Source organism: Calidris pugnax, unplaced genomic scaffold (assembly GCF_001431845.1).
Source record: "Calidris pugnax isolate Ruff unplaced genomic scaffold, ASM143184v1 scaffold132, whole genome shotgun sequence".
Classification (NCBI taxonomy): Eukaryota; Metazoa; Chordata; class Aves; order Charadriiformes; family Scolopacidae; genus Calidris; species Calidris pugnax.
The window spans coordinates 1,821,445-1,847,836 of NW_015090910.1; positions in this window are offsets into that span (position 1 = coordinate 1,821,445).

A 26,392-nucleotide genomic window follows, 5' to 3' on the forward strand; every position below is an offset into this window, starting at 1 on the left:
CAGATTGACTCACATAAACCTGTCATTTATAGAAAACACCTTGCTTTGGTGCTTGGGTCAATGAAGTAACCAATGTTGCCCCATTTTTTTCTCATTACATCTTTATGTCAAACACCTAAAATACAGCAATCTTCCTGATGAAAATTTCCTGATGAAAATTTGCAATAAATGTTATGATACGTCTATGTCATATCCTCTTACAATGAGGAAGATGCGGATTCTGAAACCTTTGCAAATCTTTTTTCTGTTTTTAATGGTGTGTGTTAGAACAGCAAAGAGGTTTTTTCTAAGTCCATTCAGCAAATTTATTATTTAAAATTATATTAAATTAAATTCTTCATAACAGATTCTCAACTGACAAAACTTCATTGAGAAGTTTTAACTATAACACAGATTTATTATTTATGAATAAAAATAAGATAATAAGAAAGATATTAATAATATAATAATAACAAGAAAGATAATTTTTAGCTTTAAAATATTTCTCAAATGGTTATATCAGCTTTTTTTGAATTTTTTCATGCTTTGTGATTTTTTATAAACATTCATTCCTTGGACAATGAGTATTTGTTGTTTTATGTCTTCATACTTAGGATTTTGTTGCTGAGTTTGATGTTTTCCTCAAGAACGAGGATGACTTAAACCCAACAATTTTTAATTATAAGCATTATGCATTTTTCCAAATTTGAGGTTTAATTTCTGTGAAAAAAAAAATAAACAATTTAGGATGAAAACAAAATAACTGGGAAAACCAGATAAAGGTAAAAACTTTACGCAAATGCTTCTGTTTGTTTAGACTAGATGAAAAACATTTAAGTTCTTTCACAGGACCATGAGATGCCACAATGACACTGTCAACTCAAATGTAACCCACCAGTGAAAGGCAAGGCATATAAGCATGAAGAGAATGTTATGATCTTTTTCCATCAGCTCCTTCTGGCATAAATAGTCTAAAAACACACCTTCGCCCTAAAGTTCATTGCCTAAATTCAAGTTTTCTCTGTAGTTTTCTGTAGTCAAAGGAGAGAGACAGGCACCTTGAGAAGATATCTGTCTGAGGAAAAGATAAATCACTCTTTGGCAGTGTCTGTCTGTCTGTCTAAAATCTTGACTAGATTTTAATCAGTTAAATAATTTTGAATTGAAAAAATGCGGACTTGAGAATATTTGTCCATACTGGAAACTATGTAAAAATTTATTTTTTTTTTCAGGTACTTTAAAACTGCCCAACTTGACTAGACATTCAGAAAGCAATCAATTTTTCCTTCTTAGGGATAATTATTGACGTATTGGCTGTAGTGTTTATCTGCTGTCTGTGAGTTCTGTCAGCTCTCTCTCAGAGAAGTAATGGAGGCTGGGGCAAATCGGGTTGCACTTGCAGCAGTGAATTTGAGGACAGACTGTCCCTTGGACTGCTGTTGCCCAAACATTTGTCTGCTTTCCAATTGTCATAGCAGCGACGGTCTGGAAAGGTCTCCAGAGAGTTTTTGAACCCAAGATCCCAATTTGCATTCCTGGCTGAACTGTATGCCACCATAATACTCAGTGAAAGCCATCCAAAGGCATAAGTAGTTTAGAACAGCTCTAAATTTCCTTGGCGTTAAGGTCCTGGCTGTGACCGCTGTTAGAGAAGTGCAAAGTTGGCTAAAATGCACCTTTTCCCCATGCTTTCCTTTGTCTCAAGTTCCATCTAAGTATCTAGTTAGGAAGCACTTTTTGTGATTGCAATTTAATTTTCTTTGCAGCTAATCATGGACGTGAACCCCCCCTATCCCTGGATTTTCTTAACGACCGTCAGCTCAGGAAATTCCAGAGCTGCAAGGCAAGGTCTGCGAAATGAAGATGCCTTTTGGCTTACCTTTCTGCTCCCTATTAATTTATCTTGCTTCAGGAACAAGTGCAACTGCCAATAAAAAGCTTCGCAATCTGTCTTTTGATTTATATGAAGTTCTGACACAATTTCTCTTGGAAAGATGCCGGTCATTTGACATCAGAGGCCTTAATACATTTGCTTTTCATCTGGCGGTTGAAAATGTTTTGGACTGAATATATTTTATCAGTACTTAATGTGTTCTGCCACATATTTTGCCATTTCTACATTTTTCAGGAGTCAAAATTTTGCATTTCCTCATGTTCATGTTGAGTAAGAGATTATTGGAAATTAAGGTAAAAGCAGGATTCCCACTGATGTCAGTGGGAATGGGACTTATCTCTGTGTGCATTCGTGGTGTGACTCATCCTATCATAACTGCCAGATGATCACATCTCCTTTATGGTCCTCTTTTTAATTTACTAAATTATTAGGATGACAGGTTTCATACCAACCTTGACTCCAGATTGACTCACATAAACCTGTCATTTATAGAAAACACCTTGCTTTGGTGCTTGGGTCAATGAAGTAACCAATGTTGCCCCATTTTTTTTCTCCTTACATCTTTATGTCAAACACCTAAAATACAGCAATCTTCCTGATGAAAATTTGCAATAAATGTTAGGATACATCTATGTCATATCCTCTTACAATGAGGAAGATGTGGATTCTGAAACCTTTGCAAATCTTTTTTCTGTTTTTAATGGTGTATGTTAGAACAGCAAAGAGGTTTTTTCTAAGTCCATTCAGCAAATTTATTATTTAAAATTATATTAAATTAAATTCTTCATAACAGATTCTCAACTGACAAAACTTCATTGAGAAGTTTTAACTATAACACAGATTTATTATTTATGAATAAAAATAAGATAATAAGAAAGATATTAATAATATAATAATAACAAGAAAGATAATTTTTAGCTTTAAAATATTTCTCAAATGGTTATATCAGCTTTTTTTGAATTTTTTCATGCTTTGTGATTTTTTATAAACATTCATTCCTTGGACAATGAGTATTTGTTGTTTTATGTCTTCATACTTAGGATTTTGTTGCTGAGTTTGATGTTTTCCTCAAGAACGAGGATGACTTAAACCCAACAATTTTTAATTATAAGCATTATGCATTTTTCCAAATTTGAGGTTTAATTTCTGTGAAAAAAAAAATAAACAATTTAGGATGAAAACAAAATAACTGGGAAAACCAGATAAAGGTAAAAACTTTACGCAAATGCTTCTGTTTGTTTAGACTAGATGAAAAACATTTAAGTTCTTTCACAGGACCATGAGATGCCACAATGACACTGTCAACTCAAATGTAACCCACCAGTGAAAGGCAAGGCATATAAGCATGAAGAGAATGTTATGATCTGTTTCCATCAGCTCCTTCTGGCATAAATAGTCTAAAAACACACCTTCGCCCTAAAGTTCATTGCCTAAATTCAAGTTTTCTCTGTAGTTTTCTGTAGTCAAAGGAGAGAGACAGGCACCTTGAGAAGATATCTGTCTGAGGAAAAGATAAATCACTCTTTGGCAGTGTCTGTCTGTCTGTCTAAAATCTTGACTAGATTTTAATCAGTTAAATAATTTTGAATTGAAAAAATGCGGACTTGAGAATATTTGTCCATACTGGAAACTATGTAAAAATTTATTTTTTTTTTCAGGTACTTTAAAACTGCCCAACTTGACTAGACATTCAGAAAGCAATCAATTTTTCCTTCTTAGGGATAATTATTGACGTATTGGCTGTAGTGTTTATCTGCTGTCTGTGAGTTCTGTCAGCTCTCTCTCAGAGAAGTAATGGAGGCTGGGGCAAATCGGGTTGCACTTGCAGCAGTGAATTTGAGGACAGACTGTCCCTTGGACTGCTGTTGCCCAAACATTTGTCTGCTTTCCAATTGTCATAGCAGCGACGGTCTGGAAAGGTCTCCAGAGAGTTTTTGAACCCAAGATCCCAATTTGCATTCCTGGCTGAACTGTATGCCACCATAATACTCAGTGAAAGCCATCCAAAGGCATAAGTAGTTTAGAACAGCTCTAAATTTCCTTGGCGTTAAGGTCCTGGCTGTGACCGCTGTTAGAGAAGTGCAAAGTTGGCTAAAATGCACCTTTTCCCCATGCTTTCCTTTGTCTCAAGTTCCATCTAAGTATCTAGTTAGGAAGCACTTTTTGTGATTGCAATTTAATTTTCTTTGCAGCTAATCATGGACGTGAACCCCCCCTATCCCTGGATTTTCTTAACGACCGTCAGCTCAGGAAATTCCAGAGCTGCAAGGCAAGGTCTGCGAAATGAAGATGCCTTTTGGCTTACCTTTCTGCTCCCTATTAATTTATCTTGCTTCAGGAACAAGTGCAACTGCCAATAAAAAGCTTCGCAATCTGTCTTTTGATTTATATGAAGTTCTGACACAATTTCTCTTGGAAAGATGCCGGTCATTTGACGTCAGAGGCCTTAATACATTTGCTTTTCATCTGGCGGTTGGGTTAAGCGAGCTGCCGGCCGCTGATGCCTCTGCTTTTCCCCATGGCATTGCTTGGATGTTTGATTCCAGTGATACAAGCGTGAGGGATCCTTTCTCAAAGGAATGGCATTTGCAGCAGGATGTGGGAAATTTAGCTCGCGGGTACAAATACAGTCTTTCCAAATCAGCTCTCTAATGGAATGGTGACTGCTTCTGGGAGCTTTTGAGAAACCATCTATTGAATGCTGATCTGGTTCTTTTGACTCCTTGTAGCTTCCAAAATCTTTCCATTATGGGTTTTTCTCAGGGACTGTGCTTCTGTATCCTGTTGAGAAGGGGTGTTCACACTCTTAATGATAACTATGGTAAGCGTTTAACTGAAGAACCATAAAATGACACGGAGGTGCTATATATATATTATTATATATATGTTTTATTTTGACACATCCAAAAATGTGATCTTACTTCAAAAAATGGCAAATACATAAGAATATCATCTATGGGATAGTGACATTAGTATTTTGGTATCGTCAGAGCTGGTATGACCTCAGATAGAAAAAGATTTGCAGCTTTAGAGACTGAGACTTCAAAAGATCCAGATATGTGAGAAGAGTGCAGGGAAGATTCAGAAAAAAAGGAGAAAGATAAAGGCTTTTTACATATGTGGAAAAGTCATGAATAAGCTTACACATGAGAGTGTGGACCAGAAACTGAAAAATAACTCCCCAAAATTACTCTAAGACACTTAAGATTTCTAAGACCTTCTAGAAAAACTTTGACAAACAATTTTTCCTCAGTTCCCCCCAAACTTTGGCATTTCCACAATTTATGCAGTGGAAAACCCCTTGTGTCGATTTGTGATAGGTAAAAATGCCCCCTTATTTGTTTCTAGGACCCCATCATTCCTCAGACGAACTCTCTATTGTTTTAGAGCTGAGGAGTTCTCTCAAGTATCTATTTTCTTTAAAAAGTGAAAAAATCCTTAACAGGCAAAAAAAAAGCTTTAAAAAAGCCAGGTAAGTTTTAGCTCTACATAGTTTGTCACTTTAGTGCTTCATCATTTAATTTATTTAAAAAGGCTATTTTGTTATCACTTTTTTTCACTAACTTTCTTTTTGAAAGATCTCAGTATTTTAGTTCTAATAATTTAAAAAAGTAACACAAGTGGAAGCACATTTCTTTATTTGGATTAGTCACCAGAAAATTAGAGAGAAGAAACCTCGCAGGGTTAACAAGCCATTGGGAAGCTGCAGCTGAGCACATCCCATCAGAAAGTAAGTGTGGGTCTTTGATATTTTGGCACTATTTCATGCATATAGGAAAAAACAGCGCAGGCAGCAGTAGAAGTGTCAGCTGCAATTTGTGGTGCTGTTGAGGTGAGGAATTGCACAAGCAGACTTTCAGCCTGTTACCAAGGCCGCGGGCAGGTTAAAAATACCTCTACATTTTTTTCCTACATGTCTGGTTTGCTCCATGTCTATGAAAGTACCACGTTCATAAAAAGTTAGGAGGTTTTTTGCCACTCTTCCGTGGGCAAGATAACCGTCAGGAGAACCACCAGATAACCATCATGGTAACCACTGGATAACCATCAGATAAACATCAGGATAACTGTTTGAAGGATTACTGTTTGAAGTAAAGTTCTTCCAGATTTCCTGGGGTTTCTGGAGGGGATATGATGCCACTCTGGACCTTCATAAGAGCATAAAAAATGAGTGACAGCAGCCCATTGAAGGAACCATTATGTCTCTGGCAGCAGGGCAGCTGAAAACTGAGTGCTTGCAGCTGACCTGCTCAGATGTTCCATCCATAAACCTTATCTTTATCTTATGGGATTTTTTTCTTTTATCCTTTTAAAGAATTAGCATTTCAGGGTAGGAACTCTTAACTCCACTTGTCTGGTACCCTGTCCGGGTCCTTTTCTTGGCTTGGTCCTAGTCATTTACATACTGAACATGAAAAAATAAATGAAGAGGAAGAGGAGAAATACGGCGGGCAAAATGAGGTAGAGCGCTGCTCATAGGCAAAATTATATGCCATTCCTCCAACTGGATATAGGAATGTCATCTGTTTTCTCAGAGGTGTGCAAACACATGTCTGCAATTCTAAGACGTACGACTAACACATGCGTGTATTTCTCTTTAGACCTGGTTGGGGTCTAAAAAGGCTGATGCTTGGATTTGATTTATGCATTGCACATCTTCATCTCTTCAATATGGTAACCCTTGCTGTCAGATTGCAGTGATTTAAATGTTAATCATATTTAGTTTCAGCTGCACTATATATTATACTGCCTCATAATTTCCAAAAACTACTCTTCATATAAAGAAAAGTAATAAACGTTTTAAAGAATGGGTGCAGACACCGATATATGCAGTCAAATGCTCTCACTTCCCCCAAAACACACTCCCATGAGCGGAGAACACCGAAAACACGTGTTTTCTCCAGGGAACGCAGCACAACTGTAATATTCATTTACTTTCATGATTTTTCTCAGGTCGCCTGTCTTTCCATGAGTTGATGTGGTAGGAATGTACTACGGAGTCATCAGTTTCTTTAAAAAAAAAAAATAGGAGAAAGCAGTTTTCTGACACCTGTACTGTCTTTGTGACACTCACTGCCCATTGCTTTGGAAAATCTGCCTCAGATGAGCCTTCCCAGGCTGCACAGGCATTACTGCATGCTCCGAAAGCAGGATAAAAAGGCTTAGTCAAGACTGGATGGATCTTCAGCACAGATACCCGCCTGGCTGGGAAGCTTAACTTCAGCTCTGCAAAAAAGATCTGATGTTTTGAAAAAGGGTTTTTTTAGGTGAGATGAAAAGCCAAAATCTCTTTTTCCACTGCAGGAACATGTCCATGTTTCTGAAAGGTGTTGTGATGTCCAGCATGCCTCGCTCTAGGACAGCCTGCTGAGGAGCGCTGGAGCTGGGGAAGAGCCCTGGAGCCTGGCTTTTCTCTGCCTTGGGGGGTCATTGGACCAGGGAACTGCCAGGAGCCCAACGATCAGACTCTGTCACATGATCCACCAAGAAGCCACCAAGAAGGTGGTTGTGAATCACCATTTTCCTGTGGGAAAACCATCTGTCACAAAAACTCCTGGTATGGCTTCCTAGAGTTTTCATGCTGAGGTTTTTTTCTGACCAGAGTGCATCTTCAGTAATAGAGGAAAGGATAATGTAGCTACAGCTCTATGCTACTGGATCACAACCCCAGGATTAACTACAGAAATCTTTCTATTACCTTTAGTAAAAAGACGATAGAATTTATATGTGATTATTTTAGAAAACAAAGTGATGGGTTCTGTTCAGTCTGATTGCTGGAGCCACCATTTGCATTGCTTGGAGAGTTGGTGGCTACTTGGAACTTCCAGAATGTTTAATGACTTTTTCCAAAGCCTGTGCTCCTGCAATGTGGTTATTCCATCTCAGACGCAGGACTTTGTATTTACTTCTTTTTAACTCCCTGAGGTTCTTTTCTGCCCCATTCTCCAGCCTGACCAGGTCTGTCTGAAGAGCAGCCCCTGGTCTCCTTCATTCCAGCCGCTCTCCAGGACGTATTACTGCCCACAGACTTGGGGAGGGTGAATTCCACCCCTGCAGCCATTGAACAGTCTCAGCCTCTGGGAAACACCATTTGGAAACACCATTTTGAACTGGTTTATGGTTATATTTAATATTGCTAAACCCTCTGTGTCTGTCAAGTACTCATACACCAGACTGTGGGAAGCAGGAAGTGTTTGGGGTTATCTCTCCACTATTGCTATTTAACAGAAACTGATTAAACTATTTTTTCCCCAGTTCCTCACTGATTCCTGTTCTTGAAAATATTCTTCACCCGTATCAAGTAACCCTCCAGTTGAACAGACTCTGTCAACAGATGCTTTTGAACACGCATCCCACCTTCAGCTTTCCTATTTTTCCAGCTGAAAGAGAACCAAAACTCAGCCAGCACTGAAAATGCAGTTATCTGTTGCCATGAGATGAGCAGGGGCACATCCACACACAGCAGGAGAGAAGAGAAGCCAAATCTCCTGCCTGCTTCCAACCTCGCATTGTCTCTGAAAGGCTTAAATTTGCTCTCCTGATTTAAGCACGAATGACAAACTTCAACACAAGGCACTATATTATACCGTATTCTCAAACGTTAAATACATGTATGGATTTCATTAGGTTTTCGTTGGTTGGGTGGAAAGCCTATCTGTGAACTCCAGTGAACACAACGCAGTACCCTGGAATCCAAACAGAACATCTGGTAAACTCTAGAGAAAGTTCAAACAGAAACTGGTCTGCGATTGACTCTGGAAAAAAAAAAAAAAATAAAGGGAAGAAAAAGTGCTCTTCCAATTCATGACTCAATAAAAAACCCATCCTGTTCATTAACGTGCACTCAGCATAATAGGAATTGTACAGTACAAAGAGAACTCATTTACAAACATTCTGAGAATTTCATTTTAGTAATGCACTCTGTTATGGAAAATAGGTTATTTCATATGAGGAACCCTGCATCCATTTATATGAGAATTCAATTAATTTCCATATTTAAAGCACTACTGACACTAATTTTACTGTGTTACAGACAAACTCACACCAGAATCTCTGTAGGGTTTTAAAAAGCAATTTAAGGCAATTCCAACCCAATGTCTTGGGGCCTGCTGATTCACTCTGATAGAGAATAAATTGGACTGAGAAACTGCTTTCAACGATGACAGGAGCTGCTGAGCACTGAAGTGACAAATGTGGCCCTTAAATAAGCTTTTGTTATTCCCTTCTCTCTTCCATGAAGCGCCCCAAGATCTTGTAGCCGCCCCAGGCCCCTCGCTCCCACCAAACACCATCGCTCCCAGCAGGAGATAACTTTTACTTAATGGCCTGCTGACAGCCTGGGAGAGTAAACTGACAATATTTATTAAGAAAGCACTGGCCTCTATCAATTCTAGCAGCTTAACAGAGTTTTCAGTAACTCAGCCTATATAAAAGCTGAAGATAGATGACAATGTCAAAGCACTTTGGTCGTGGATTTTTTTCCCTTCCTTTTCTTGTACGAGGATAGGCCCTTCACTGGGGAGGCATTTCTTGCTGAAAAACAAAGGGCTATAAAAATACCGAGTTCATACAAGCCATGGAAAGCAAAAATACATATTTAACTTCTTTTCCACTGTTTCCTCTGTGTCTTAAAGTGTTTCAACTCAGCTAATATGGGAGAACTCCAAACTGTAACACTCCAGCGTGGACAGATTATAAAATCAGTTTCACAACAATATAACAGCAACAGTTCTCACTGTGATGATGTCCATAAATCTTCATACCAGGGGGAGAATGAGGTGTTAAATCAGGTATATTTATATTGTAATTTGTTCATGAAATGTAAAGTTGGCAACTGAAGGAAACAATTCATATGTACTTATGTTTTCTTAAAATTACAAGAGGAGATATTATCATAAAACCTGAATGTGTGATTTTGCCTCTATTTTTAGGCCTAGAAAATGTCAAGAAAATGTATTTTTCTGGAAAAATCTGTGCTGTGAACATGAACAAGTTGAATGAGATTTCCAGAGCACTGGACTAGCTTGTCAGCTGGTATAAATTAGTGAGATTTTAACACACTTGAAGAATGTATGCAAGCATTATCTGATAGCTTTGGGAATTAAAAAAAAATAAAATTGTAAGAATATTTCTAACTGTTTCTTTTTAGGTTGAAACTCTGACATGAATCATATGTACAAGAGGTTTCCTGAGACTTTTCCTTTTTGTACTGCATTATTAAGAAACGTTAATTGAAGTTAAGTGTCTGCAAAAGATTCCTAGAACAAAGAAAACCTGTATTAATGCTGCAACCATTTCAAAAGCTTATTATATTTTAATCTTTTAGAGAAAATATTAGAATTACTTACAAAGTGGATAATTTAATCCCATAACTGCTCTCTAGCAACTGAAAAACTTGTGTAGAGGGCGAGTGTTCAGCACTGAACACTGTAATTGTGTAAGAAAACCTCCGTTTCTTCCAAACTTTAAGAAGAAAGAAACGGTTGACACCATTCTATTTGTTCTCAATTACAGCTGAATCAGTGGCTTTTCCTTATCCTGTTACATTTTTGATGTCCAACTTTTTTGATGTCCAGCTTTTCTGGGGGGGCGACAGAAGCCCCCAGTGCTGTTTTCTTCTGAAAGTTTTCCTTTGCTCCTTTTTGTTCTATAAGCATTCCTTCTTGTATGAGAAGACAATACTCCTTCTCCCATTTTCTTCATTGTTGGTTGTATTTTAATCATGATTTACTGTTTTCTCTCTTGCCTTAAAACAGATATAATCTGATATCCATGACAGATCCTTCTGAATTATTCCCTCTACCCCCCTTCACTTCTCCTGCAAGTGAAGCATACCAGAGATGCCTCCTTACTTGCAAGAATAGACCATGTGACCTTCAAAATACTCTACCACAGTATCTATCACTCCAACACCTGGTTGATAATAACCACTAGAAGACGCTTCTTTCTCTCAAATTCTTGTGTTACTGTCATATAGACTTCTTTCTATAATAAGAACTATAAGATAGCTGAAGTGGTAAAAGTAATCTAAAACAAGTAAAGGAGGGGGAAAATTCCTGTAAAGACAAAAAGAGAACACAGAAAGAATGGTCACCCACTGAAAAGGGAAGGAATGTGTACTGGATAAGGTTGGCCTTGACTGGTAGCTGTCTGGAATTACTACTTCACAATAATCGTTATTTAATGGCTCCCTGTGAGGACACTAATTTGGCATAAGAAAGACTTTAATCCAGAATAATTACTTTGCTAAGACTTAGTTTAGCTGATTTAGTTTAGCCGATTTAGCGTTAGCTTGGAATTAAGCTTGCTTTCTTTTTTTTTCCTGAATAAATGTTTTCACATGGGAACTTGTCTGGAACAGTTAAATTCTATTGGAATACCTTCTTGGTATGAGCTTTCCTGCTCATTTCCTCCTGTCTAGATGAGGTTTCAGCATGTTTCTTCTACATGGGGACTGTTATCAAGGCCTGATTCTGATTTCATTCATATAACACCATTTTATACCAACATACCCAAATAACCTTATTGGAGTCATTCCTGATTTAGTCTGGTATGAGATCAATATCAGGACTTTATGGTTGTTTGAATAGATGCTTTCTCTGTTTAACAGCCAAGATGGAAAAAAAAGTTTGGATCAAACTATAAATATTTTTCGCTTCACGTCCTTGCTGAAATGAAAATGAAGTAAAAATAGTTTTATGCAATACAACACATTGCATTTGGCCCAAGATGAAACATGTCATATATTCTAAGTAAAACAGTGAAAGGAGGATTCACAAAATAAAATTCCACAAACTGCTGCTATTTTCCTCCTCTCCCTTGTACTCACTAATTCAAGGTTAGACTTTTCGCTAATACTTGAAAAAATAAGTCCAGCTACTACAGTTTTGAACTTGTTTCAAGAAAATGCCTTAACAGCCAGGCTACAGGCCATTCTAAGAGGAAAAGTGATCTTCCCTGTGGTGTCTTTGCACCCACTTTAAATAGCATTATTACGCAGAAGTCAGATTCATCTGGTTAAATTCAGATTTTTACATCTAGGTGCCCTCATATTCCTTTAAATAACAGTGAAAAATGAGTACTTTGAGGATGTGATTCACTTTATAAGATCTAAAATAAGCATGACATCTCTCTTTGACCTTCAAGACCTAAAGCTGCACCCTCTCCTTATGCCAGCGAGCTCTTTTACCACATGCCAGACAACCCTTCATGCCACAGAGGACATTTCTGCCCACGCTGCCTTCTGCAGTGCCAGGTCTCCACCTGGCTCGTAGGGATCATATGGGTGCTCTGCTACCCTTCAAAACCAGTGGATGCTGAGCAGGGCAGATATTGACATTACTTCAAGTGTCCCAGATGTCCAGTTTATATAGATCACCCTCTTGGCTGAGGAATGCCTGGTTACTTTCCAGTTAGACTCAAGCCAGGGTGGATAAAGTGTAAACGCAAACATATATAGAATCTTAGAATCATAGAATTGTCCAGGACTTCACCTGACTGCCATGATTTTTCAAATATCATGGAGAGGGGTTTGGCAACTACATCAGCCAGTTCCTTCAGTACTCTGGGATGCATCTCATCCAGGTCCCATGGACTTGTATATCTTCAGGCTCCTGAGTTGTTCACATACCTTGTCTTCACTTATAGTCGGAGGGACTTTATCACCTTGGTCTCCAACTTGTGTGCCATCAAATGAGAGCTGGGAGGAAAGGGGTTGCCGGTGAAGACTGAGGCAAAAAAGTTGTTGAGAACTTCCACCTTCTCCTCATCTGTTGATACAAGTTCCCCACTGTTGCTCATCGGGGGGGTACGTTTTCTTTAACCTTCCTTCTCTGGTTAAGGTACCTGTAGAAACCTTTCTTGTTTTTCTTTACATCCCTTGCCGTAGGGGGTGTATAGCTTACATTCACATCTAAATATCTAAACAGAGCTTGTTTCTGACTCTGAACTGGAAGTGGATAATTGCCATTATGCTCTTTTCCTCCCTGTGATAAGCACAGGGTTGAGGCGTCTACAGCCACTGCCTTCCTCTGAGGCCTATCGCAACAGCAGCTCAGGTGATTTAAACTTCAGGCTCTCTATTTCTTTTTCCTGAACGTGGAACGAGTCCCATCAGGAGGCATAAGTGTCATGTGGAGACGTGTAAATAAAATGGATGTTTAAAACAAAACGAGATCAATCCCTGGAGTCCCACCTGCCAGAGGGACCTCTGTAAGCACCAGAAAAAAGGACAACTCCTGTCCCTATGCACGGATGTCACTCTTCTTATATTATTCTTCAAATAGTTCAAGCAAAGCAGAGTGGTTATAACAGCAGTATCCTAACACTTCACCTCACAAAATCTTACAGCTTGATGGCACTTGAGAAAGAGGTGGAAGAAAGACTCTGAGTCAAATATTTGGAGTGGACCGAGACTTGAAGGCCCTGCCTGCCCCATGGTCTGTGCAACCACCTGGATATATAAACATTAAAGGCAATGACTCTAAATCCCTCATGTCAGACCTATTCTACTACATTTTCCCATAACATCTGGCAGAAAGCAAGCTGGGGAAGATCTCCTTTTCTTCTGCTAACAGTGTCAAAAGGTAAATTGAAGGCTCTCAGACATACATTTGAAATCTGTTGGTTAAAGGAGAGAAGAAAATCTGCATGCACTGATACCAAATCCAGCACTTTAATCCCTACATTTATGTGGATGTAGACATATAATGCACATTGATTCACAACTAATCCGTGAAGTCAGACTATTTTGCAAGAATAACGGAAACCATATTTAGATTTTAAGACACCCAACACTTGAAAAAGAGCTTTAATTCTCAGCTAAAGAGATCTGAGATGCACTCTTCCAAACAATGGACAAATCTGCTGCCCTTTGTTTGTTTTGTATCACCCTTAATTCCCTCAGCACCCCATGGGATTCTCAGCTAGCCCGGAGACCTCTACACTGGGCTATGAACACACCCGTGACCACAATAAGGATAAAAATGCCCCCCTGTTTCAGTTACCTGGGGGGCAATCTCTGTGTAACACAATGCCTATTTCATATGCTGTGCACACATTTTTAGGTGTTATCTAATTGCATAAGTTATAACATCTCGTTCCCCCACCTTAGCTTGTATAAATCAGTACTAGAAAAAGCAGTTGCAATGATCCAGAGGAAAATTCAGCCAGGGAATGAAGTCTCCCTTTCTTTTTCTCCAAGAAGATCCCAATCTCAACAGAGAACGCAGTCCCCCAGTGATGCCAGGAAAGAGGAGGAGGGGGAGAATTATGCTGCACAGGATTTGTGGGGTGTGGAGCTATTTTAATATTGCTGGATGAAAAATCTGTTACTAAAATAAGAATAGGGAATGAGTCCACCTCCACCAAAGTGGAGGAATGTTGGCTTCAATAGTTTTAAATGCTCCAATAAAAATGCTACTTTTTCATAATTCTGTCTGTGTTCACTTTCAACTAGGTCTCCATAAATTGCTGACACTTGATGAAAGCTCTGCCCTGGGCATTTCATCTTCATTATCAATGCTTTGTGTTTGATACAGAGAAACAGACATCAAAACCTGAGTATAAAAAGTTACAGACAAGAAGATTATGTGCTATATGTCATGGATTTACACAGTTCTAGGACATTCCAAGTGTGCAAACATAATAAAATAATCATTAAATGTTAAGGCATAAGCCAGATCTCAAATGCCAAAATAATGTGCAATTATTCAAGGATTCTTGATTAAGAAGTGTATATATTTCGCCCTTTATTTTCATGTTCATCTGAAAAAGCAAATATGATAGTGTTTCCAGGAAGAATGCCTTCACTTTATTAAAACAAAAAAGCCATGGAAAGAGTGCAAATCTTGAATGAATTATTAATATGGAAAGAATGTGTTCTTCACTGCATGTAACTTGATTGGTTTCTTTCTTTTCAAAGATGCCTACAAAAACCCATCACATAATAAGAGGATCATTTTCAGCAGGTCTGTCTTGCACTCGCCAGCAACAGCAAGGTAGGATTAAATTCAGTGGAGACCTCAGTCCACAGTATCCGTTTCCAAACCAGGCGGAGGTTTAGGATTGTATTTGCCCCTCTACAGATGTTTGGAGTATACAGTTCAATACAGTTCCATAAATTTAAGAGCATATTTATAGAAAGTCTTTCCTCAGGACTGTCTGTTGACTCAAGAGCTAAAGGCTTGATCCTTGACAGGACCCACCAGTCCTTCCAGTGGGCATTTGAGAGCCCGATTTTACGGTGGGTCACCAGTGGCAGAGCACTCGATGGTCCCTCACATAGAGTATTGCAGTGTTTGCTGCTGACCTTGGCAGCCTGAGACTGCTTGTACCCAGCTCATTTGAAAAACTATATTATCTCCTGCATTATACATTCAGGTTTTTGTAAGGAACTATCAACTTACACTTAGAGGACATTTCTTTACTTGACTGCCCATGTGCAAGGAAAAAGAGCTGATTAATTTGACCGGAAGAGAAAATATCCTCTGCAGCTAATTTCATTCTATGATTCTATGATATTTTTAACAAATTGTTACTGACTGAAATGAAGTGGTGGAGTCACCATCCCTGGTGGCATTTAAAAGCCAGGTAGACATAGAGCTTAGAGATATGGTTTAGTGATGTTTTTTGTCAGTGTTGGGTTGATGCCTGGACTCAAGAATCTAAAAGGTTGCTCCCAACCCAGGAAATTCTATGATTCTATCAATGTATGATAATAATTTTCTCAACACCTCTGCTGGTAATCCAGATGACTGGGCTTCATTCAGTCCATTATTCTGTGTCTTTCACATATTGCTTTGTCCTTCCAGCACACTTAGGGAAATAAAGGAAAAAAATAGTTTACGTATTTATCATATTGTGAGCTTTTGTGCCTCTTTAAAAAAACATTTTCTACTTTTAGACTATTGAGAACTATAAAACCATTGTGTTTTTTCTCATAGGTGCTCATGCAGATGAGCCTTGTAGCTTGCTGTCAGAAAACTCAATAAATCTTTTTCACTGAACAGTTGACCAAAATGTGAAAGTAAAAGCATCACGTTGAAATCTGTGCATCTCCTGACAATTTTGACTATATACATACTCTGTTATCTTTTTCTTTAAAAACATACATTCTGTCAAAAATGTAGCTGTTTTGACTGACTTCTAATTCTAGAGTGTAATGGAAAAAAGTCATACACACATAAGCACTGAAATGAGCTTTAAAATTTTTAAATATTTAGTGCCACTTCCTTCGTTTGAAAGATCAGAAGTCTGCCCTGGCATGCTATATTTCCTGGCACAACACAAGCAAAACGGAAAAGTGTGGTCAATGCTCTGCTCTAAGAACCTCCCGCGCCAAAAGCCATTTGCTTCGACAGAATAATATACCAATTCTTAAGGAAATTTTGCCGCTCTCTGTTCTAGACACTCTAGGAGGATTGCAAGGAATTACAGCTCAGAAAGTGAAGGAAAATGTGTATGATATTCATTTTCCATAGGGTTGAAAGAATGAGACCCATTGGGGAATGTCAGAAAGTTGGAGTAAACAGTATTATCTGTATTTAAGGTAATCAATATAAAGAGAAAATAGTATATTTCCCTGAACAACAAACACTGCAATTACAGCAGTGAGTAAAACATGTCAAACGAGCTACTCTGTCTTTGCCAACAGAGTTTGAGTCACATTGTGAAGGGGAAGGGAGAGAAAAGAGTATGGGATTGTAATAATTGATATCAGATGCAAGTCAGATGAGCTTTCCTGGTTGCATTTGGGCTGGTGTTTTAATTGACTTTTGACACTGCTTCCAGGCTACTCTTTGCTGCTGATCACAGCTCCTGCACTAGAGGATTCCACACTAGATCTGTCCATGGAACAGCACAGGAAACCAGACACTCACCCATTTCTGCCAGAATGGTGCACGTTAGATTAAATAATTCAAAGAGCAGGGCTCTTTCTCTCATGTGTGTTTAACTAGTTTCATCCTGTACCTGAGTAAATGATGCTGCATTTAATGCACTTGGGTTTGGGGAAGTTGCATCTACTGAAGAAGACTTTTACACAAGAGAGCTTGTACCAGCCTTCCAGATTTAGGGCACATAATAATGGTACAGATAATACAGGTAATCAGATAATACCAATAATATAGAATCCTTACTGTCATTTAGTTTGATTTGTGACACTGCGTGGACCTAGGGCATGACCTCATGCCAATGAACTGATCTACCCATCAGGCTTCATGAACATTTCATATCTACAGCAAGGTAGAAGAGCATCAACAGGACACACTGAAAGGAAGAGCCCAGCGCCCAGCTCATGGGCTGCCTGGTTTCCCACACGACCCAGCTGAGGGCTACACCCACTGGGTTACTCTGGGTGACCATGTCTCTTGGCTGAGTTTAACAAATTTTGTCCCAGACCCAAGAAATTATTTTGTTTCAGAGGACTTCAGAGGGTTTCAGAGAACAAGTATTTCCTGAAAAAAAGATTTCAGTTAGAAAATTCACCATCAGCCCTAGTAACCACAAAGGTCTAGGTACAAAGTTGAAATTCTTAGTTCTGAATATTATTGAATACTATTGTTCAGCCAGATCCTTAATTCATTGCCAGAAGAAGTCTCCACTTTTGGGTCTCCCACCTTGATGCTCATTATTGTCAGACCAGAGTAAAACCGATAGAAAAAATAGTGTGGTACTGCATTCAAAATTAAAAAAAAAAAAAAAAGACAACTGGACTTTATTTATTTATTTTTAAAAAGAGAATACAAAAGGAACATAAAATTGTGGAAGAGTTTGAGCCTGAGTGCTGTGAGGCTGAACAGCCAGTCCTATAATTTTAGTTGGAGAATTTACATGAATTCAAAATGACAGAATTGGTTTTGATTGAGATCTGGGAAAAATAATCCCAGCAATATCATAATGCAAGATTCAAGTTTTTTAACTTCTGTTCATACATGTAGAAAAATATAACATCCCTGCCTCAAAGAATAAACAGCTTTTCTATGAAAAAAAAGCCACAAAAACTACTGATGCACCCTAGGTAGAATTATCATGATGTTCTCCTCATTTAAAATCTTCCACTTGAAAGAAGTGAAAAGATCTGAAGGCCAGCCACTGCCCTCTAGAATAAACAATGTTCTCACAGTATTTCATGATGTTGTTCCTACAGTTTTGCTTTGGCACTTCACAAGTGATGATCTTGAGCTGCTTAACCAAAGATCATTCAGGTTGTGGCAACACCATAGGTTTGATATTGATTGATTTCTTTTTTAAAAGAAAGACTTTCTAAACCCCGTCTCAAGAGAACTCCTCAGTCTTTCCTCTTCAACAAAGCATCCAGCAGAAGATGAAGTGCGTGCCTGTGGTTGGTACTGGTATTTCAGCTGTAGCTGAGTTGCCAAACATTTCAGCTGGCGATGTTTGTTCCTCAGGAGCCACAGCGCAATTTAACTCCACTCTTCTGTGGAAATAATTTTAATCCTTTCCAGAATGTAAAAAGATGGATTTAATACAGAGTTGTTTTCACAGACAGCCCCACTAAACCCGAGGTTGGATTAAATGTATACAAGTAATATTACAGATGCAAACTCCTTCTATTTTATGTAACAACAATGGCATCTACTTTGTAAATATTGGAAAACCACATGTACTCCTTGGTATATGTGCTGAACACTAGCACAGTAACAGGTCCAGATTATTGCTCCCCTAATGAATCAGCCTGGTACAGCGGTAGATAGGAATGTCCACAATTCCTATATCAGCCTATGTCATTCCTATAACACTCTTACGTCATCCTGACCTCAGTGAGGTTGATTGCAGATCCCCACTTCAAAAGGCACACTGAAAGTTTGCTATTTCCCTCCTTTGATTCATTCACCAGACTTGAAGGAACGTGTCCCCTGTTGTTGTTAGACCACACCAAAATCACTTTGTTGCTGGACTAAACTAGAACACACTGGTTTCATCAGCCCTGTTCTTAGACCACGCCAAAATCACTTTGTTGTTGGACTAAACTAGAACACACTGGTTTCATCAAGGACATAATTAAAAATTATTTGAAGATGAATGATGAATATGACAGTTCTGAAGGAAAAGAATAACACATAAGCTCATGCTTTTACTTAAAAATCCGCCATACTTCTATAGCTGTTTCAGTTTATTAATTATCTCAGAAGAAACAGTATCCCACCCTTTGAGCTTCTTTGATCAGAATTTTTCTTGAGTTACATCCTCAGATTTTTGAGCATCTACATGTCACAAATATGAAGATTTTTTAACATATTCTAGATTTAAAATCAGCTTCTGGCTTCCTTGAGGAAGAGGTTAGAAGATGCTGGAGAGTCACCTTTATCTCAGCTCTTGTGCAAATTAACCCTTACTGTTCCAAGATCCAGGTTCTTGGTCTCCATATCCCTGTGAGAAAATCTCACAACTTGTACTGGGACTGAGTTTCTTTGGCTACTTCCTGGTGAATCCAATCACAACCCAGGAACTGCCACAGAAGCGCCGGGTTTGTGGGGTGAGTCACTGTGATACAGACCAGAAAAAATAATACGAGGTTCCATTCTGGAAAGCAAAAGTATTTAATGTCTCTTGAAAGCAATGGAAAACAAGGTCATGGTTAAAGTAGCGATTATACAAAGTTCTCAGGAACAGAGAGGTTCATAGGAAATTTCAGGCTGCCAGTTATGATTTATTGATGTTATTTTAAAGTATCACGGAAAATAAATCCGAGGATGGCAAGGCAGGCTGGAGCTGTGCCTGCTTTGTGTTTAGAATGCTTTGTGGCCACACCTGTTTACAGTCCCTTTCGGCACCAAATCAACCCTTAAAGTATTTTCATTTCAGTCAGAAATGGTTTTCTGTGTCTAAATAGCAGTGGTCGTATGCAAGTGTAATTTATAACATTTCAGTATATAATTTAAGAAAATTGTATTTAAACACTTATGTGGCAACTGCTGTTATTCCAGAAAGCAGACACAATTTTTTGGGATGTGGAAACATTTCCATTCAGCTTCCCACTATTCAAAACTTCACTTGCTTTGGCCATTAAAAAAAGATTGTGGACAGAAAGTTAGTTTGTGACACCTTTGTTAAAAATGCTGAAGTAAACTCTGAATATAATGTGTTTTTTAAAAATAATTTTAAGAAAAAAAGACAAATTTCCCCTCCTTTAAATACTTGCTTAAAAAGCCATAGTAATATTTGACTTGAATCTGCAAGCTGTCCTTTTTGCTTTCTGAAAGCTACCAGAAATATGACAACATTATTAACATCTGGAGCACTGGGTCCAGTTCTGGGCTCCCCAGTTCCAGAAGGACAGGGAGCTGATGGAGAGGGGACAGCAGAGGCTATGAAGATGATGAGGGACTGGAGCATCTCTCTGCTGAGGAAAGGCTGAGGGACCTGGGGCTGTTCAGCTGGAGAAGAGCAGACTGAGAGGGGACCTCATCAATGCTGAACAACATCTAAAGGGTGGGAGTCAAGAGGATGGGGCCAGACTCTTCTCAGTGGTGCCCGGTGACAGGACAAGGGGCAACGGGCACAAACTGTAATATGGGAAATTCTGTCTGAACAGACGGAAAAACTTCATCACTGCCATAAGCCCTCATAAAGCTTTCATAGTACTTTTCAAATAGGTCCATTGTTATTACAATATTTAGTGGTATATATTTGTTAGCACAAATTTCATACAGGATTTATATGACATTTATATGACATTTATCAGAACTGAAATTTCTTTTCCCTCCTCACTACCCTGACAGTTCATTGATCTTGAAAGATTGCAGAACAAATGCAGTTTACAGATACACAAAATCAGTACATTACAGTACGAGGAAAGGTAGATCCACCTGTATCTGTGATAGAAGCTTTGTTAATAATATGGGAAATTCTGTCTGAACAGACGGGAAAACTTCATCACTGCCACAAGCCCTCATAAAGCTTTCATAGTACTTTTCAAATAGGTCCATTGTTATTACAATATTTAGTGGTATATATTTGTTAGCACAAATTTCATACAGGATTTATATGACATTTATATGACATTTATCAGAACTGAAATTTCTTTTCCCTCCTCACTACTCTGACAGTTCATTGATCTTGAAAGATTGCAGAACAAATGCAGTTTACAAATACGCAAAATCAGTACGTTACAGTACGAGGAAAGGTAGAACCACCTGTATCTGTGATAGAAGCTTTGTTAACACCTTTAAGCCATGAATTTCAGTGTTCTTAGAAATATATGGGTAGTAGATGCTGAAGTGGATAAATTCAGAAGACTAAGAAGACAAGAAATAAATGAAAAGCCCCAGCTGAAACAGAGCTTTAAGCTTTGCATTTCAGTTACAAAATAACTCAAAATTATGAGATTGTGAGCATTCATGGGTGTCAGCAAGTGGATTGTTCACAGTGCAGAAGACAGGAGCTTCTTCCTCTCCCTTCTGATGTCTGGCCCCATCCCAGTCTGGGAATAACCATGTTAAGAAAAGCCCAGAATCATCCAAATATATGTGGGATGATATAATCCCATGGGGTTAGAGAATGAACCATTAAATATGAGGAGAACCAGCACAGCCTATTGCTTTTTTGGGAATGGCATATAGACAGACAGTTTCAGAAAGGCAGGGGGTGAGCTTGAATACACTCAGTAGGAAAAAAAAAAAACTTCTGGGATTTTTGTTGTCAAGCTTTAGCAAACTTTTAGTGAGTTCATACAAACCAAACTTTTCCAAGATGTACATTATGGGTGGTTTCTGGTATGGATGGCAAAAAGCACATCAGTGACACACAGGCCACCCTTCTGCCAGATGTCAAGTCCTTGCTCCAACAGATGAGGAGGGCACAAGAGCCGCCAAAGTAAAGGTTACAGGGTTGTTTTTTTAACAGCAAAAATTAGCGTGTTTTTCTCTTGCTTCACAGCAGAAGCATTTTGGCTGAAATTTTCCGAAAGATTTCTTCCACAAGGCAAATGCCATCCATGAAAAATTTCAACCTAAACGGTCAGTTTGGCAAAAGTATAATCGAGTAGGTCTTATAACAGGAAATATTTGCAGCCTTAATTCTAGGCAGTGCTACCAGTTCAGTGGATAATTTACTCAGCACCACCCCGTGGCACTGACAAAGAAACTCAGCTGCTTGGGAGGCCAAGTTGTGAGCTTGGAAACCCTGATTGTTGATGCTGACTAGTGTTGACCACCAAGATTTTCTTTTCACTGCAGCTTTTGTCCCTTTTTCTTTTTTTTTCAGCACAGCTGATTGCATTCCACAGCCACACCAGATTTTGAAATGTCTTTCACCAAGTGTGACGTTCGCGATGGTTTCAACAAAGATGAAAAGAAGAGAAATTAGGGAAACTTTCCATCAAAGCTGTTGTGACCAAAGGTAGTTTTTGAAACCCTTTCTGATCTTGGATGAGGGCACTTTCTACCTGTTTGAGTTTGCTCTGATGGAGGGGAAAATGAAGTTATCCACATCATAAAATATATGATACATGATCATTGTGTGTCACTGAAGACTCCACAGCAGCAATGCCGAGACTGGATGGTGTAGGTTACTGGGAAGTAGGTTTCTTTTTTTTCTTTTCTGTTAGAAGTACAGTGACAACAGGTCCTTTTGGTCTTTATTTTCCAGCATAATGTTGCAATATCACTGCAAGGAAATACAGCACTATGTCATCTGTAATGGGTCTAGAAAAGTCACCTTTTTCAGAGGATTTTCATAGGATTTCATAGGTTGGTACTTGTGCACGTGTATTTTCTACTGGTCCAGACCCAGAAACATGTTGGAGAGGGGTATTTCTCTGGGCAGCCTCTTTCTCTGGGCAGCCTCTTCTCTCTCTGAGCTGATATTTTAAGCGTAATAAGACACAGCTCTGAGAGTCTTTAAAACTTTCTGAGCTCAGCCATGGACTTGTAGTGCAGGCATGGCTTTCTTGCTGTTTCCCTTGAAGAATTAAGCTTGGAAAACAGAGCAAAGAGGACCTGTGCCTCTGACTCACCATTGCCACCAGGGCCAATGCGAGGGATGACTGCAGCAGCAGAAGGCGGCCGTCATCTCTTGCACTGAAAGGGGTCGTACAGAGCATTTCAATGACACAACATCCCTTCCTGAGTTTCCAGAGATGATACCCCCTCTTATCTAGAACTGCTGTGCCATGCGATAGCAATGCTCAAAAGCAAGAATTGTGGGTGAAAGCATTTATCAAACATTAGAGGGTAAAATGCATATGGAAAAATACAGAAATAAAGCAAAGTCAGAGCCCTAAGAATGAAGATTACATTAAAAAGAAATTTAACCATGCCAAAAAATGTTTCAAAATCACAGAAATGCATTGTTGGGTAGTCAAATAACCTCACAGCTTCCATATAGAGATATCACACAATAATTATGCAATTGTGATTAAGGGAAAATGGTTTTGATGCAGGCAGCAAGAGAGAAGTATTGTGGCTGCGTGATTTCTAATGAATTAGTTGACAGATAGGCACTATCTTAAAGAAAGAAATATCCATTCACCCAGTTTAATTTAATATCTAGGAAAACACTGAGGTGCAAGGATTGCTTATTTCATATGAAGGTTAGATCTGTCATTAGAAATGAAGGATTAAATCCTCGTGATTCAAGAAACTAGTCCTCAAAGTGTCCACTGTTCCAGGATTCACTGTAAAAGTTATTATTGTACAGAGTAAAATATGGTTTTCTTCTTTGCCTTTTGTCCAAGCAGAGCTTTACCTGCTGGCAGCTCAGCAGACAGTAATATTTAGTTTTACATCAAGACAGCACTTGTTGTTTCTGCAGCTTTCTACTTAAGTATTGGTGGGATTATTTTATTACAAAATATGCTTTCACTTCACCTTTTGGCAAAAAAACCCTGGTGATTAACAGTAAATTTATAAGGAAAAAAAAGCCAGGAGTACAAATAAAGAGAGACAGTCAAGTCATGAAGTCTATCTTTCTATGAGTTCTGGAGAGTTTTATTACGCTTCCATCTTTCTGTGTTTAGATTTGATCCTTGGAAAAGTAATTGTGACTAAAAGGAATAATAGAGTTTTAAAAGAAATATGAGTACCAAATGCCACCTTCCATTTACTCTAAATAACCAGTTAATTTTTGCTGGGAAGCTTAGTCCTGAGCCTTGGCCACAAAGATGCTGTAGAAATACTGATACCAGCTCTGCCGAGAATTCTGTAATTTACTTCATTTCATCTACGCATAAGAAGCATGGCCTAAGTGAACCAAATGGCAGCTGGAACGTTCCTGGATGGAAAATAAGAATACTGTTTTAAGAAAAATGGTAAAGTTTGAACATTTGTTTTCATTTTATAGTAGAATAAAAATGACATCCATTGAAATATTTAATTTAAAATACAAGAGACAGTCTTGCTTGTTCTCCAAAACAGCCCACACCCCAGTGGTTAGGATGTTGGAGTAAAAGCTGTTTGGAAGATTTTCAATAAAGTGCATTTTGTTGGGAAACAGCAGTTCATTAAAATGGGAAACAAATCTATTTATCACAGTGTTAGTAGAAGAATTTCCAGACCGAGGGCAACATTTCTCATCCAAGACGTAAGACTGCCCTTACAAAGAGACTTGAACTTAGTTATTCTGGGTCTCTAAGGAATTCCCACAGAAGGATGACCACTAGGTTTAAGCTGAATTTCCTACTCTGCAACAGACTTCTCGTGTCATCTTGAACGAGTCGCTTTGGTCCAGATTATTTAAATGAGCTGAATGTCTAAGCCCACTGCACATTTTTTCCAGTTTGACTGCATGGTCTAATCTTACAAAGAGGCTGGAGCACATGTCGGAACAAGATATGAAAACCCCAAGTACAGACCATCAATAGATAAGATAACAGCTTGACGGGTACACATTTAGTAGTGGTGGGAACAAACACACTAGGGTTGAGTCCTGGTAGCAAAGGAAGCTGAGAAGATGTGGACAACCGAGTTTCAGGGTCACACTCTGCTCCCAGGGCTGCAGACTTTGGGTCATTGGATTGAGCACCTTAATGCAGCTGGAGACTGTCTTCTGATCTGTTTAGAGAACAATCAAACTACATTTTGAAGCTATTTTACCCAAGAGACTATAGGGCCGGGAAAAGCTACAGAACCTCACTGCTTTAATGCCGAACAGCCTTTTTTTATCCATTAATCAAAAAGTATTAATTTACCATTTTATACTCATTTGCCAGTGCCGTCCTTTGATTTTAATAGCTTCTTTCTTCCCTGGGATTTGTGTACCTGATCTATCTAGGGCTAGCAATCATACCCATCCTAAACGTGGCTTTTTCTAGGTGAGACAGCAAATCTCTTTTACCATCCTTTTGTAAATAAAGTTTCTCTCTGTGGCAAATTCCAGTAGCCTTCCTCCACACATCTCCCAATGTGACTTTTTTTTTCAACATACTTCTCTATCTCTTTCCACTGGTATTTGCTGGATGGTCTTTAGGATCCCTTGGCTTTTCCTCATATGGAAAATCACTGACGGCTCTGAGACAGGGTGAAACAATTATAGGGCCTGTTCCTCTTTTCTTTTTATCCTTGCTGATGGATGAACCACTGGAAAGGTGAGAAAACCCTTAAACCCTTCTGCTCCAGGTCTATAAGTGTATACCCTAACTCTCTATCATCAAGTGTAATCCTGTTTTTATTGCTTTCATTTTCAAGTAAGTTGATTTTTCTGTTTATATATATATTTTTTTATATATATATCCATCTGTATTTGATGATGCTTTTGTCATCAACAAATTTCATTAGACCATTTTTTTCCACTTGTGCCAAGTTCAGTATCGAAAATGTGAAACTGTATTGGCCTGGAGACTGATCCTTGAGGATCTCCAGCCATAAATCCCTTCCAGTGCCATCTGCCCTTTTTAACACATACTGCTTGCCTTTCGCTTCACCCACACAGGGTTTTCTTCACCAGTGTTAATTACTCTTACTTACTGTCTACCAGTCCTACTTACTGTTGTGTTCAGGCATAGACTCAACTTCTACTGCTACCGGACATGAGCTTCTGCTCCAAGTTAATGTAACTGAGATCTGAATGTCACCTCTTACATCACAGAAGATTACTGACTTCTCTTCATAATTCCTGATTTATTGTTGCAGAAATCCCTGTCTAAGCAGGTAACCAGTGTTTAATACTGGAGAGTGTTTGGGGCTGTGAAGTGCAGGAAAACTCCTGGTTGCAAAGGCAAAATGGAGCCTCTCATGGAGAAGGAATATTCCATCCGTCCAATTGCTGTACGTTACGTGCAACAACCATGAGTGAAGTGCTTCTATGTCCCTGAGGATTAAGTGCCTCCATCATCCCATGCAGCCATTCTGCAAGGAAAAAGTTACTTCTGGTGTATCTTACTCATAGGTTTGAGTCAGGTATAAACAACATCTGAATTTATAATCACGTGCTGTATAATCCTCAAATTGTAGCATATGCAGAATGAAAAATATGGTCAAAATTATGTGCTGTTCTGCAAAATATTTTTTAAATGTTGGGTCACATTCGTTGTTTTGTCCTCAAATTTCATACAATAAATCC